Raw genomic sequence first — 17,148 nt, forward strand, 5'->3', positions numbered from 1 at the left:
CAAATACTCCTGGTATAAAAGAAAACTATTGATTTTTTAAAAATATCTTTCTTATTTATTTATTAGAGAGAGAGAGAGAGCATGAGAGGAGAGAGGTCAGCAAGAGAAGCAGACTCCCTCCCGGGCAGGGAGCCTGATGTGGGATTTGATCCCAGGACTCCAGGATCATGACCCGAGCTGAAAGCAGTCACCCAAGCAACTGAGCCACCCAGGCACCCTGAGTTTTTTTAAGATAAGTCTTCTATAGTTTTGAGAGTTTGCTTGCTGATTATCTTGTGTTTTTCATACAGACTGTCATATCATTGGCAAGAGTGGCAAGCAGAAAGAGTACATACCTCTTTCACTTTTTTCTTATCTGAAAGAATTGGCCAGACTCTTCAGTACTCTAGCCAACACTCATGGTCATAATGAGCAGCCACTACATCATCCTAATTTTATTATTTTTTTAAGATTTTATTTATTTATTTGAGAGAGAGACAGTGAGAAAGAGCATGAAAGGAGAGAAAGTCAGAGGGAGAAGCAGGCTCCCCGTGGAGCTGGGAGCCCCATGCACGACTCCATCCCGGGACTCCAGGATCATGACCTGAGCCAAAGGCAGTCACTCAACCAACTGAGCCACCCAGACGCCCCATTGTCCTGTTTTTAATGCTTTTGCACCAAATGTCTCTGTTAAGTATGATGAAAAATTACATGATTTTTACCCTTTGGTCTGTCCATGTGATGAATTATATTGACAGACTTTCTGCTATTGGGCCATCCTTGTATTCCTGGGATCACTCCAAAGCATCATGATATTATCTTTTAAATACCCTGTTGGATTTGAGTGCCTATTATTTTGTTTGGGATATTTGAATTGTGGACTACCTTAATTGCCATGCAGAGATCTATGCAGTGACCACACCCTGTTTTTCCAACCTCTGCTGGAACTACAAGCTAAGCGCTATGCTAGATGCTGCATTACAACAATGGCTATGATACAGTCCCTGTCTTTAATAGCTCCCATTTATAGTGGCAGAAACAGACATTTTATACAGTTTATATAGTCATAAAAGTTAAATGAACAAAGATCTCCTTCCCCAGATGAATGACCAAGCAGGTCTGCTTCCTTTTCCTTGGATATACCTTAACACTCTTGCATATGTATTATCTTTCTTTCTTTCTTTTCCTTTTTTTAAATTTTATTCATTTATTAGACAGAGATCACCAAGTAGGCAGAGAGGCAGGCAGGGGGGTGGGAAGCAGGCTCCCCACTGAGCAGAGAGCCTGATGCCGCTCTTGATCCCAGGACCCTGAGATCATGACCTGATCCAAAGGCAGAAGCTCAATCCACTGAGCCACCCAGGCACCCCTGTATTATCTTTCTTAATACCCTTTCCTCTTTGGTTCCCCACTCTTCTCTGCACAATCAAGAAGCGGGATCAAAACATACAAACAGGGGCACCTGGGTGGCTCAGTAGGTTAAAGCCTCTGCCTTTAGCTCAGGTCATGATCTCAGGGTCCTGGGATTGAGCCCCGCATCGGGCTCTCTGCTCCGTGAGGAGCCTGCTTCCTCCTCTCTCTCTCTCTGCCTGCCTGTCTGCCTACTTGTGATCTCTGTCAAATAAAATAAGTAAAATCTTTAAACAAACAAACAAACAGGATCAAACAATGGAAAGCATGTAAAAGAGTGGTTAAGGGCTCAGGCTGGAGTGACAGCTAGGTTCCAGTTCTAGCCATGCCATTCACTAGCTGTGTGACCTTGCACGTATTGCACCACCCCGGAGATCTATTTCCTCATCTGTCAAACTGAGACTACCTTCATCACGTAGAAGATCCGGTGAACTAACCTGCGTAAAGGCTTTCAACACAGGGCCTGACGGCTGCCAGGATTTTCCCTTTCTGTCCTGGACCACAAGAAGGTCACAAAGTCTCTTTCCTCTGACTTCTGACGTTAGATGGCAAGTAAGTAGCATCACTTGTTTCACAATTCACAATGTTCTCCCTATAGTAATTCTTTTTTTTTTTTTAAGATTTTTATTTATTTATTTGACAGAGAGAGAGCACAAATAGGCAGAGAGGTAGGCAGAGAGAGGGGAGGAAGCAAGCTCCCTGCTGAGCAGAGAGCCTGATGTGGGGCTCGATCCCAGGACCCTGAGATCATGACCTGACCTGAAGGCAGAGGCTTAACCCACTGAGCCACCCAGGCACCCCTCCCTATAGTAATTCTTTATGTATCTTGGCTTCTGGTGCTACCATTTAGTAGTGTCTTGGCCAAGTTAGTTAAACTCTCAGAATGTCTATTTTCTTATCTGTAAAACAGGATTCATAGACGGAAGGATTCCTCATAGAATTGTCATATGAATTACATGATCTTATGCATAAAGACGTAATGAACTGCTTGGCACTTGAGTGCTTAATACTTGTTAACTGTTTTCTGTTTCAGTATTATTAACACGACTGTATGTTTCTTACAGGGAAGAACTGGGTTTTATAGTATAACATAACGGTTAAAACTCTAGAATCTTGAGTTCAAATGTGAATTCCCACATAAGTATGTTGCTCAAGCTGGGTAGCCCTCTCTAGGCCTTAGTTTCCTTATCTGCAAAATGGGAATGATAAAAGAACCCAGTTCCTAGAGGTTGTTGTAGGGATTAAATGAAATAACCCACTCACTGAGAATTTAGCATGGTGCCTGGCATAAATACTGATTTCTTGATCATTTAACAAGTATCAAGTAATGTGCTAAGGGTTTTATTTAGCAATGTTTTATTTTATTTCTGTGAACCCCATGACCCTTGCCTAGCTTAGTACTACTCATATAATGACCTTTCAAATATTTATTGAATAAATGAGTGAGTGAATTAGTGAATGCTGAGCTGTATGCCACAAGAATCTTGCCTCTGTAAGCTGGTTTGTCCCAGGTTAACACTCCTCATTCCTCTGAGATGACTTGGTGTGTAAGCCATAAGGTTTAACATCTGTAAAAAACAGGAGAAGATTATAGAAAGGGGGAGGTGTTAAACCCTGGCCTTTTTCACTCTAGAGAAATCACTCATATTTTAGTGCTTGAACTTATTTCTCAGAACTGGTAAAATGAATTTTAAAACCGCTACCACTTTTGAGGTAAAATTTACAACATTCAGTGTCACGGAGAACATAGAGAAAGGAGCACCTTTTGGGAGGAAATAAAAATTGATGCAACTGTTCCTGAGGGCCTTTAGCCTAAGAAAATAACTAGGGATGTGCACAAAGATGTAGTTTAAAGCTGGTCATCTTAGGGGTACCTGGGTGGCTCAGTCATTAAGCATCTGCCTTCAGCTCAGGTCATTATCTTGGGGTCCTGGGATCAAGCCCCACATTAGGCCCCCCACTCAGCAGGAGGACTTCTTCTCCCTCTCCCACTCCCTCTGCTTGTGTTCCCTATTTTTCTGTCTCTCGCTCTGTCAAATAAATAAATAATCTTTTTAAAAAATTATTAAATCTGGTCATCTTAGTGATGTGTATAGCCTACAAAAAGGAAATACTCTAGATGTCTCATAAAAGGAGGTGGGATAAATGATACTTTATTCACAAATGAGATATCTTGCAGTCATGCAAAAGAAATTGTAGTAATGAGTTTAATGACATGGGAAAATATTCCAGATACTTATTAACTTGTGACTTTAAGAAAATTACTTAATTTCTCTGCCTCAGTCTCCTTATCAGTAAATGGGAATATTAATATTGACTTCCTTATAGTTATCATGAGGATTAAATGAGTTATGCATAAGAATATTTGGAATTGTACCTGTCCCATTTATAGATATAACCTGTAATTATTATTATGTGAGAAAAAAGTTTAAAAACAATGTGTATGATATGCTATTACTTACAAAACATATATACATAGGGGAAAAGGTATGAAAGTACATACTTCAAAATGTTATGAGCTACTTCTTGGTGTTGGAAATAATGGTATATTTTATAGCTGGTTTTGCCTTTTTTTTTTTTTACAATAAATATATATGGCTTGTGTAACTTAAAAACAATAATTAAAACAAAAACAAAACATAGGGTGCCTGGGTGGCTTAGTCGGTTGAGCCTCCGACTCTTGGTTTTAGTTCATGTCATGATCTCAGGGTTGTGAGATCAAGCCCCATAATAGGCTCTGAGCTCAGCAAGGAGTCTGCTTGTCCCTCTCTCTCTGTTCCTTCCCCTGCTCCCACTCTCTCTCTCTCTCAAATAAATAAATAAAATCTTAAAAAAAAAAAAAAAAAGATCAATTTCTTCAGTAGGGGAGTCAGGGTGACGAGAATTTTCTACCCTGTCTGTGCCCTTCTTGTTAGCTGGTATAGCTGGTATAAAAGTATGAAAGGGGGTTAGTTTTCTTTCACTTTAAAAGATAATCTCCCCTTAGAGGAGAGATGGACCCAGCATCCAGAATGCCCTTAGGCAGTAGCAAGTCCTTAGCAAAGTGGGGCCTGGCAATATAGAACCAACACTGAACTCTAGAGGTGAACAGGATATGAGTCATCACACTGGCATTCTGTCAGGTTGACTAAAATCATGTCTATGTTTTCCTTGGAGGTGTGAATGTGAAGTGATGAGATTAATTTAAAAAAAAACATACAAATATATCAAGATAAACATCTAAATAAATGGCTCCCTTCAAAGTACTTATTTTGAGAAATCACACACTTACTAACAAATTTTTGCTATTCATATAATTTTTTGGATTTTGGGGGGGATGGGAGAAGTCAAACCAATAGACCTCAAAATTGTTTTGGATGGAATATTTTTCCTCCTCCTAATTTATTAAAATTGTGATACTAAGTGCTTTTCAGGTTTTGTGTTTTTTTTTAAATACTAAGTGCTTTTAAAGATATAGTGAAACAGGTATTATTCAAGTGTTTCTAGTGGCATTATAAATTAGTAAAAACCTACTGGAAAGCAATTTGGAAGTAAATATTAAGAATCATCAAATCTTCTGGGGCACCTGGGTGGCTCAGTTGATTAAGCATCTGACTCTTGATTTCAGCTCAAGTTATGATCTCATGGGTGAGAGAAAATTAAGAAGGCTCCATGCTCAGCTCGGAGCCCCTTGCAGGGCTTGATCTCATGACTCTGAGATCATGAGTTGAGCTGAAATCAAGAGTTGGATACCTAACTGACTGAGGCACCCAGGCACCCCCCGCCTTTTTAAAAAAATATTTGTTTCAACAGTGCCACTTTTAAAAAACTTATTTATTTGACAGAAAGCAGGGGAAACAGCAGGTAGAGGGAGAAGCACAAACTTCCCACTGAGCAAGGAGCCCAACTCAGGAGTCAGTCCCAGGATCCTGGGATCATGACTTGAGCTGACGGCAGATGCTTAACCAACTGAACCATCCAGGCACCCCACTTCTGATTACTTCAAAATTGGAATTTGTCTTTATGGAAGATGAAGATTTGCAGGGCACCTCGGTGGGGCAGTCAGTTAAGCCTCCAACTTTTGATTTCATCTCGGGTCATTATCATAGGACTGTGGGATCAAGCCCCACATTGGGCTCTGTGCTGGGCACTTGGGCACAGAGCCTGCTTAGGATTCTTTCTCTCCCTCTGTATGCACCCCCTCTCCCACCACTCACTCCCTCTCACTCAAAAAAAAAAAAAAAAAAAAAAGAAGATTTGCTGCCAGAGAGCCTGTGTCATAGACCCTGAAGTTTTTTCTGAATTGGGCGTCCCAGTAATGGTTTGGAGAGTGGAAACCTGGGCATAAGCGTGCTGCCTCCAAGGTGATGACAACCTTGAAGTAAATAATATTCATTTGTTGGTACCAGGTATGTCCTGTGTTTAAGGAATCACTCAAAATACTGTTGTGGGTCCCAGACCGACCAGAGATTGGGCCCACTTCTGAAAGTCAGTCTTTATTAGATGTACCTGAAAAGGTAGGTGGTCTAGAGGAAATAATCATCACTCCCATTTATGAAGCACTAACTATGTTGTAGGCACTATGCTAAAAACAAAAACTATCATGTTTTAATCTCTAACAACAATATTTCAAGATAGATATTATTGTCTTCATTTTACTGGTGAGAAAAATGAGGCTCTCGGAGAAACATGGTCATGGTCACAGCTGTGAGAGACAGAACTGGATTTTAACCAAGCTTGCCTTCAAAAGTATCTTAAGACTCAACAGTGCTCAGTAGAGCTCCTACCATTTGCATGAGTTTATTTGGTGACCTAATACTGATGGGGAGGAACAGAAAAGCTTTCAGGGGGAAAACAGTCTTTAATGTCCCCCTACCTACCCTTGAGGACCTGCCTATGTCTGAGTCCTGTAGAATAAGGGACTGCAAATTAACTGTTTTCTGGGGCACCAGGGTGGCTCAGTAGGTTGAGCATCTGCCTTCAACTCAGGTCATGATCCCAGGGTCCTGAGATTGAGTCCTGGGACTGAGTCCCCGTGGGGCTCCCTGCTCAGCAGGGAGTCTGCTTCTCCCTCTGCCTACCCCTCCCCCTGCTTGTGCTCTCTCTCTCACTCTGTCAAATACATAAAATATTTTTTAAAAAATAAACCAAACTGTTTTCCTGTTTTATTCCAAGTCTCAAACAGAGCTGCTATGGGGCCCAGATGACAGAATGTGAAAAGGTGGAGGAATAGGGTCTCTAGCACCCTTTTTTGAAATATATTCCACTTTGTTACAGTGTGGATCTTGAAGAATTGCTCTGTTATTCTGAGGTGGACACAAACTGGCAAGGACATCAGAGTTGGTGAAGTCCCAACCCAGGCCAAGAACCCAAAGAGCCTCCCTGGGCAGCGACATTGGTGGCCAAAGTAGGAACAGGTAAGTGTAATGGATACACCTTGTCTGTGTCAAGATTCTTAGGAGATATCTACAAGGACAGGATCATTTAACCAGATAAGACCTGTCAGTTGGGAGCATGGGAGTGATTTATTCCTTGAGGCCCAAGGAGGCTCAGGTGATAAGAACTTAGAGCTCTACTCTGTACACAGAAGGAGTTCAGCGGCATTTGTAGACACCTTATGGACATGGTTCACCTGGGATGCAAATACTGAAGGAACTCAAATAAATGACACTTGAAGAAACAAGAAAATATAATGAATAATCCAATAAAGAGAATGTAGAAGCAATAGTAAGTAAATAAAGTGATTCAAAGTGGCTACATCTGATGATCACCTAAATATCCTATTAGAATCTTGGGGATGTGGACCCAGGAATCTCTATTTTTCCCTTATTAATCTCTCTAGGTGAATGTGAAGATCTGTGGTTTAGGAACCACTATTCCTGGCAACCCTATTCAAAAACTGCAAATCATTTTCAGGCATTTGGAAATTAGCTCTTACAGATGGAAACAAAATTGGACCCCTCTTTATTGCTTTCTAGGAACTGGCAATCTAATTAGAGAAGTGAGGACATACCTCATAAGATCTTCAGGGTTAGAAGTAGGTCTTGAAAGATGAGTACAATTTCAGGGGTGCCTGGGTGGCTCAGTGGGTTAACCTGCCTTCAGCTCAGGTCATGATCTCGGAGTCTGGGGATGGGGGCCTTGTCAGACTCAACACTCAACAGGGAGTCTGCTTCTCTCTTTGCCCCTGCCTTACCCCATCCCCCCATGCTCTCACTCTCTCTCCAATAAATAAATAAAATCTTAAAAAAATAAAGATGAGTACAATTTCAAAAATGAAGTAGTTGAAGAATAGGAATGAATGAAAGCAGGAGGTGGTTGAGAGGACAGTGAGTCCTCCACCTTTATTTTATTTTAAAGATTTTATTTATTTATTTGACAGAGAGAGATGACAAGCAGGCAGAGAGGCAGGCAGAGAGAGAGGAAGGGAAGCAGGCTCCCTGCTGAGCAGAGAGCCCGATTTGGGGCTCGATCCCAGGACCCTGGGATCATGACCTGAGCTGAAGACAGCAGCTTAACCCACTGAGCCACCCAGGCGTCCCAGTCCTCCACCTTTAATTTGTATAAGTAAACTAAGATCTGACCCAACCATTCCTCTTTTAGGATATTTTTCCAGGAAAACTATTAAGGCTGATACCCTTTGCTGTGTTATTCATAATTTCAAGGAACACCTCAAAAGAACCAATATATTGTACAGTAATAGTAGAAAACAATTACATCATAGAATACTATACAACTCTGTAGAATAAATCTGTGTACGTAGAATGCTGTTGTAGAAAATGTAATCCATGGGGAAACGCTCATGATACATAAAGTAGCAAACAAGAATATTAAATACATCAGGTATGATCCCAATTTTAAAATACATAGATACATGTGTGTGTATATACAGTGGAAAGAGCTACAAAATGTTATGGATTATGCACAATATTTTTTTCCATTTTGCTTATCTGTATTCATGAATTTTCTGCACTGATTGTGTTCCCCTGTTTTTGAGCATTATATCTTGGAAACTTACAAACATACCCCAAAAAAGAAAGAAGTGTATAGTAAACCCCCATTTACCAATCACCAAGCTTCAGCAATTTCCAAAACTTCACCAATGTTATTTCATCTCTCTGTCCCCCCAACACTTTTTATTCTTGGGAGAGAGAGAGAGAGAGAGTGAGCACATGTGAGTGGCTGGGGAGGGGAAGAGGGAGAGGGAGACAGAGAATCTTAAGCAGGCTCCACGCCCAGTGCAGAACTAGATGCCAGGCTCCATCTCACCACCATGAGATCGTGACCTGAGCCCAATCCAAGATGCTGGTGCTTAACCAACTAAACCACCCAGGCACCCTCCTGGAGAATATTAAAACAAATCCCAGATAGCATGCCATTCTTTGCTTAAATATTTTTAGCATGTATCTCTAACTTAATATTTAAACAAGAGCATACCATTATTATATGTAACAAAATTAACACCAGTTAATATCACGTGATCCTCACTTATTATTCACATTTCCCTAATTGTCCTTTCATGATTGGTTCATTTGGGTCAGGATCCAAAAGAGGTCAACATGTTACATTTGGTTTTTATGTCTCTTAAGTTTCCTTTTCTTCTATAATGTTTCCTTCCTCCCCGCCTCTCTTTTCATGCCAGTGATATCAAGTAACAGAAGAAGCTAGATAATCTGGTTTACAATATACAGCTCAGTCATCTGCTGTTGGTGGTTCCTACAGGAAGGTCTCCCTGCCCACCTCTGATCATCCCTCCATGTGGCACAGGGGATATTTAATTCTATTTAATTGTTAATTCTTATTCCAAAGGACCTTTAAGGACCTTCAGATTCAACTGTGAAGAGTAACTCAAGAAAGGAAAGCCTAGAAAGGTGACTCCCTCCGTCTCTACAGTAACTTAAACCAGGCCCAGTTCCTTTGGACGCTGTTTCCTGTCTGGTACTCTGATAATCCATGTCAGGAAGCCCATCTCCTTTCAGAGACTGGCTCTTCAGGATGATTCTGGGGGCAGGAGGGTACTGGCGTGGCCAGAGGCTGGAAATAGCATCTTTAGCCCCAAAGCTATCCCTTTTTCACTTACATTATTAACCAGTTTGGGGAGCATTTGATCTTCATCACCAACTGCTCCAGACAAGCTGAATGAAGGTAAGAATCAGAGCCACACTCACCTGGGCTCTACACTTTCAACTTTGAGAGTTCTTGAATGCAACTGTCTTCAGTATGTCTCTCTTGAGTTAGAGTGCTCCCATCTGGATAGGTAGCCCTCTACATCTGGAGCACAGTTTTCATCCTAGAATGTTCCTTCCTGCTTCTTGGAATTCCCTTTGTTTCTCCCCTGCATTGGCTCTCCTGTGTATTAAATCCCATAACTTTTATCTTTGTTGGACCTCTAGTTTTGGTGGACTATATCTGCCAGTAGTTTCTCATGAAAGGATGCATTAGAGGTAAAAAATTTTGGGGATGCCTGGCTGACTATTGATCTTGGGGTTATGAGTTTGAGCCCATGTTGGGTGAAAAGATTACTAAAATAAATGAATACATTTTTAAAAAGAGGTAAAAACTTTAACCCCTCATGTATTTGATTATGTCTTTATCCACATGTCTTAATGATGGTGTCTATGGTTTAACCAGCCATAGTATCCTAGGATGAAAATCATCTTTCAGAATTTTGAAGACATTCCTCCCTTTGCTTCTACTTCCATGTTGCTGTCGAAAAGCCAGAGCCATTCTGATCCCTGATCTATATGGGGCCAGTTTTCTTTTTCTGTAGAAGCTTATAGAATCTTGTCTTTATTTACAGAGTTCTGATATTTCATAGTGGTGAGTCTTAATGTGGGTCTATTCTCATTCATTGTGCTGGGCATACAGTGGATAATCTGGAAACTTACACGAAATGATTTTATGATTTCCTCAACTCTTTTTAAAATAATCTTTCCTTATGGAACTTTTATTCAGCTATTGCACTTCTTTGGCTGGTGCTCAAATTTTCTTTTTTAATTTTTTATTATTTTATATTATTACTTATTTATCTTTTTAAAAAGATTTTAAGTAATTTCTGCACCCAATGTGGGGCTCGAACTCACAGCCCCAAGATCAAGAGTCACATGGTCTTCCAACTGAGCCCACCTGGCCCAGGATTCAGCATTGTTGGGTCTGTCGGAACCCTCATTTATCTGCTTTTCCACATCCAAAATTCTGTTGTATTTATTGTCCCCTCTCTCATTTTTCATGCTTTAATGCAATCCTTTACTGAAGTTTTAGTGGGATTGGGAGGGGAGGGGATAGATAGGAAAATCAGATCTATAAGAAGTTATAGCCATTGACTTTATCTTTGAAATCAGAAGGTTTAGCACAGGTCCAAGTAATTATAAGCATTCGATAAACAATATCTTAGTTTCAGTGAAATATGGGAATCTGCACTTCGGAGAATGCCTAAAACAAGGCACATAACAAATATTGAAGCCAGTATTATTGGTATGCACACTAAGCTATACTTAACATTCTGAAACCTGTTTATTCTACTTAATACAATCTTATGTTCATTCTTCTCCATCAGAAGTCTACCTTACTCTATTTTATTTTTATTTTTTTATTTCCAATTAACACACAGTGTTATATAAGTTTCAGGTGTGCACATAGTGATTCAACACTTCCATACATCACCTGGTTCTCATCGCGACAAGTGGACTCCTTAATCCCCGTCACTTATTTCACCCATTTCCCCTCCCCTCTGGTAACCATCAGTTTGTTCTCAATAGTTAAGAGTCTCGTTTTTTTGTTTTTTGGTTTTGGGGATTTTTTTTTTTTTGTAATCTCCACACCCAACGTGGGGCTCAGACTCACCACCCCAAGATCAAGAATCACACTCTGTTCTGACCAAGCCAGCCAGGTGCCCCAAGAGTCTGTATCTTGATTTATCTTTCTCTCTCTTTTTTTCCCCTCCTTTGCTTGTTTTGTTTCTTAAACTCCACATATGACTGAAATCATATGGTTTTTTGTCCTTCTCTGACTGCCTTTACTCTTTTTAAAGTTGCACACTATTCTATAGAATAGATATGCCATTTAATCATACTTCCATTGATGGACATTTGTTTTTCAATTTTTTTTCTGAAATACCAGCAATTCATACCCTAGTAATACATCCTTAAACACATGTGCTCGTATTTCTTTAAGATAAAGACTGAGAAGTGGAATTGCTCTATCATACTCACATGGAAAGTGTCTAATAGAAATTTCCAGAGTAAAAGAAGCATGTGAGTGATTAATCAGGATTTAATTATGGAAAGCACACTAGACTTGAAAGCAGAAGGTGTAAATCCCAATGATGGCTCTACCACTTATCTTGGGAAACTGTTTCTTTTTCATTTGTTGACAAATGTTTACTGGATTCTGCCTACTCCATGCCAGGCAGTGTTAGAGACTAGAAATAAGAGATGGATAAGGCATAGTGCTTGCTCTCAAGAAATTTACAGGGATTGGTGGGGAGGCAGACACATGAATAGATGCTGCTGCTTGCTCACTGTGGGCTTACTGTGGCCTTGAGAAGTAGTTTAACCTCCTGAACATCTGTTTCTTTTTCTGTAAAATGGGTAATAGCCCCTAAACCATAGGGTCGTCATCAAGGTTATGAAGTAATGGATGAGAAGTGCAGAAGTGCCCTTCACAGTGCCTGGCACATCCCATGCACTCAATAAATGGAAGCTATAGTTATTATTTAGTAACAAGATAATTATAATAAGTAACTTTTATAGTTGCTATAATAGAAGTTCTACCTCTCTGAACTCATTTCTACAGTACTAAATGAACTGTTGAGACAATAATATACAATATACAAAGTGGCACTTGATAAAGACTAGTTTCTTTTCTTGCATTTTTATGTTGAGACAGAGGGTAAACAAACAGAGGGAAAGAAAATATCCATATGTTTGAACACAGCAGTGATCTTCCCAGTCCATGTGTCACAGAGCCAATTCTGGACACTTCTTTAACTACACAGATTTCTCCTGTGGCCATATCTGAACATCTGGAATAAGGCTACATACCTCCCTGACCACAGACAGAGTGCTAACATGGCTCAGGGCTGATGGCTGCCTCCTGCTGGGGACTTTTTTCTTCCAGTTTGCTAAGTGCAACTTGTATCCCATACTTAATGGGGTCACTTATTTGCTTGACACTGGCTTCTTTGAAGTAGTTTTGTTTTGTTTTCTTTTCTTTTCTTTTTACATTGATATAAAGTAAGAATTAAAGGAAGTGTATCTTGATACCAAAAATTCTGAGCTTTAGTTTCTAATTAAAGGTAATTTACCAGCAAGTTTAAGTAGAATTAAATGACAGAAAAAGAATAGTTTATGAAGGGGCACCTGGGTGACTCAGTGGGTTAAGCCTCTGCCTTCAGCTCAGGTCATGATCTCAGGGTCATGGGATCGAGCCACACGGGATCGAGCCACACATCGGGCTCTCTACTTAGCAGGGAGCCTGCTTCTGCCTGCCTCACTGCCTACTTGTGATCTCTGACTGTCAAATAAATAAATAAAATCTTTAAAAAAAAAAAAAAGAATAGTTTATGAATATTTTGGGTAGGTTTTCTGTTTTAGGAATTAACTAGTGTCTAACTAATTGATACTTTGCTATTATTTCTTGTTGTTTTTGCCTGTTTCTCTATTTCCCTGGAGGGTTTTTGGTTTTCTTTTCTCTCTCTTTTTTTTTAATAATTATCTCTTCCTTTATTTTATTTATTTTTTTAAGATTTTATTTATTTATTTGACAGAAAGAGAAATCACAAATTAGCAGAGAGGCAGGCAGATGTTGGGGGGAACAGGCTCCCTGCTGAGCAGAGAGCCCAATGTGGGGCTCGATCCCAGGACCCTAAAATCATGACCTGAGCTGAAGGCAGAGGCTCAAGCCACTGAGTCACCCAGGTGCCCCTCCCTGGAGGGTTTTAAAAGCACTGACATTTATTTCCTCTATCTGGATGTATGCTTGTCCATGCAGATCATACAAAATTCCTCTGAGTTTTTATAAGCTTTGCAGAGATAGTATGGTGCAATGGGCTAGAGTCCAAATTTTATTTTATTTATATCTATTTTATTTTGTTTTATTTTATTTATTTATTTATTTTTTTAAGGAGCGTGGCATGGGTGTTGAAATCATGACCCTGAGATCAAGATCCTGAGATCAAGACCTGAGCTGAGATCAAAAGTCAGACACTTAATCAACTGAGCCACCCAGGAACGACACCCCCCCCCCCGCCCCAATTTTAGAGTCAGGCAGACCTGGGTTTGAATTATAGCTCTTCTACGTCTTTGCTCCTCATCTTAGACAAAATCTCTGCATCCATTTCCTCATCTGTAAAATAGGCAATATTACCTATCATACTGATAATGACGGTCACTAATCCTATGATACTAACATTATAGAATAAACATGGGTTGAAAGAATCAGATAATACGTGTGAACTGCTCAACACAGTATGCACTTCCAGTTTTTAGTTATGATCATGATCATTTTTATTTTCATTTAGGTATCATGCAGTGCTTGGCACCTGGTTGATGCTCAGAATCTGGTAGCTATTTCAAGTTACCTACAGTTTCTAACTGCCAGGATTACGGCTTTGTTATTGTTTCATTTGTTAGCGATAAACACCATCTTTATCCTCATACTTAGGAACTTAGGAACTCATCATCTCTGTCATTCTGACAGTGCCTGGCCCCTTGCCGGGCACACAGTAGGCGCTCAGTACTAGCTGTTGAATCATGTCCAGTTGAGCTAAACATCCATTCAGGCATTAGTGCACAGCTGTGTCACTAAATAGATGCCATTCCAAAATTTACAGCCAACCCCTGACACAGACATGCTTGAATGGTTTGTAAGCCATGATTTCAACTTCCTGCATTGCAGACATCTCAGTTAACAAGCCATTCCACTCATATGACCATTGGAAGGAAAGGACAAGCTAATAGAAATATGTAGCTTAACAGCCACGAAAATGAGCTTTGGTCTAGGTAAATCCAGACTTACGCCATTGCCCTAGCACTATCTAGTGGATCAGCGACTTAATCTCTAAGAACATCAGTTTTCTCATCTGTGAAAAGAGAATAACCATATCTTCTATCTCATCAGGTTATGGGGAGAAGTATTTTCCAGGTAATGCCTTCTCTTTTTCTTTCCTTGTTTTACTTCTACTTTTTCAGCTTGGCTGTCCCTTCTTCCAAAAAGCTTTTCCTGCCACCCATGGTAGGTTGGGTTCACTATTATACTCTCCCTAAAGTACCTGCCAATTACCCTCTATAATTACTTCCTCAACTACTCATTTCCTTTCTGGATTGTGAACTCCCATAGGACAAGGATGGTATCTGTCTCATTTATTCTTGTGTGCCCAGTGCCTTGGTATATAATGTTTTGGGTGGACTGTATTTGTTAACTGAGCGAACTAACAAGCTAATAATGCACATATATATAGAGCCTAACATTTAACAAGCTCTCAATAAATAGGAGATATTATTATTAGCAACATAGTTTTGGTGCTGAGTTTATTCACCTTGAGAAAGCTAGTGTAGTAAGAAAAGCAACAAATTAGAGATAGGTATTGTGAATCTAGCTCTGTGTCTTGTTTTTAAATAAGATTTTATTTATTTATTTGTAAGAGAGAGAGAGAGTGAGAGCGAACACAGGCAGACAGAAGGGCAGGAAGAGTCAGAGGGAGAAGCAGGCTCCCTGCAGAGCAAGGAGCCCGATGTGGGACTCGATCCCAGGACGCTGGGATCATGACCTGAGCCGAAGGCAGCTGCTTAACCAACTGAGCCACCCAGGCGTCCCATCTGTGTCTTGTTTTTAATATGTCCTTTTGCCAAATCTTTATTCTTCCCATTTTTCCACAATTGAAATGAACATAAGATATTCCCCCAGTATCCACCTCAACTTGATTCTTATAAAGTCTGCCCTTTGTCAGACCAGATCGTATTCTGCCCTAGTACTTTTCTGTTTTTTCAGCTGCTAACTGTTGACCCCTGACCTTCTCCATTCTGACCATCTAGCCTCCAACTGGCTACCTCCCAGCTTCCAGCTACATTGGTCCTCTCAATGAAGTCCAAAATCCTTAAGGTGCCTGCTAGAGCCTTTCCGTCTTCCCACCTTCTCCTTGCTCACTGTTCTCCAGCCAGTGAGCTTTCCTGATGTTTCCTGGAGGCACTAATCTCCCCGATTCAACGCCTTTGGACATGGCAGTCCCTCCACTTGGAGCATTTTCCCCTCTCTCTTTATCTGGCTAGCCTCTATTTAATCTTAATGTCTCAGCTTTTAACACCACTTCTTCAGGGAGCATTATTTGGCTCCTTTGGAAGAAATTAGGTCTCCCTCTTATATGCCCTCTTCCTTGTAGATCTGGTATAATACATTGTCAAACCTTCTCATTTTAAAAGAAGTTAAGAATCTGGCCTTAAATGTGGAATTTCAGCTTTTAATACTAGAAACTAATTTAAAAATTATAAAACACTGAGGGCCAGACAAAAATATCTGTTGGTTAGTGACTGCCTGTGGCCTGCCTGTTTGTGGTCTGAGCTGTTCAACCTTGGCCTATACTTGGTAACTAATCCTGTGTTAATCATCACTCCATTGTCACTCCATTTAACTGTCCACTCTATGCCAAGTACTGTGATTGGTGCTTTATATAGATGATTTCATGTAATATCCAAAACCACCTGTGAGGTCAGGTAAGGTTCAGAGAGGTGAGAACACTTGCCCAAGGTCACAGGCCAGAAGCGGTAGAGCCATGTGCCAAAGGTCTTCCCACTGCACTGTTTTGTGTCAAGGTACTATTTGTCAGTTTAGAATAGGAGAAACTTCTGAAGCTCTGCCTAGCAACTATTGATATTTTTTTCTGCTCACTCTGTGCCAGCCATTGTGCTAAGTGGTTTACATGATCTGATTCAATCTTCACAACTATACAGAAGAGCTCTTATCATCACCATTTTATAGATGAGAGAACTGAGGTATAGAAGAGGTATTTGATTGACCCAGCGTAAAGGCAGACAGTCTGATGCCACAGTCCCCATTCCTGGGAACTACTGTCACAAGTTTGGGTTTGTGGCAGAGTAGTGAGCTTCAAGGGAAAGGAGAAAGGGAGAAATTTTTATCACTCTTTCTCCCCAATCCAGAGCCCTACAGAGAAAACTCAACTGAGAGAAGAATCCCCCTAGTTTATTTCCAGGGACAGGCTGTTGAGAAATGTGGCCTGCAGGTGGCAGCACTCTAAACTGCGAAGTTCAAAGCAACAGTGATCAAGCTCAGGACAGTCAGTCGCTTACTTGCATATTGTTCTCTGATTGGTCCGATTCATTTTGGCTAATGAATCAGACTTGGTTCTCAGCCCAGTCAAAATGGCCAGGTTTGTAGAGCCATTCCCATCTGTCAAAGAAGGGAGCGCTCTCAGAATTTGAAACTGTGGAATTTGAAACTGCGGTGATGTCATCCAGTCCAACCACCATCACCTGTGATTTTAAACTGCGTTAGGTAGAACCGGGTTTCAGTGATTCACCAAAACTTTTTGAGATCTTAGGGTTTTGGGGTTTTTAAAAATTTATTTATTTGAGAGAGAGAGAGAGAGAGAGGGAGAGAGCAGGAGTTGAGGGGCAGCGAGAGAGGGAGAAGTGGACTACCCCCTGAGCAGGGGAGCCAGACACAGGGCTCAATCCCAGGACACTAGGATCATGGTATCAGCCCAAGGGAGATGCTAACTGACTGAGCCACCCAGGTATCCCAATCTTAAGGTTTTTAAAAATATTG

The 17,148-nt window shown here is 40.6% G+C and overlaps 1 long non-coding RNA gene across 1 annotated transcript; it reads left to right on the plus strand.

Moving 5' to 3' along the window:
* Window positions 1–1,778: 1,778 nt before the first annotated feature.
* On the plus strand, window positions 1,779–14,145 carry LOC131809887 (uncharacterized). Its single transcript, XR_009345324.1, has 3 exons — window positions 1,779–1,941; window positions 6,646–6,785; window positions 13,493–14,145. It is a non-coding gene; the product is annotated as an uncharacterized LOC131809887 (long non-coding RNA).
* Window positions 14,146–17,148: the final 3,003 nt, after the last annotated feature.

The sequence above is a fragment of the Mustela lutreola genome, chromosome 10, assembly GCF_030435805.1.
Source record: "Mustela lutreola isolate mMusLut2 chromosome 10, mMusLut2.pri, whole genome shotgun sequence".
Classification (NCBI taxonomy): Eukaryota; Metazoa; Chordata; class Mammalia; order Carnivora; family Mustelidae; genus Mustela; species Mustela lutreola.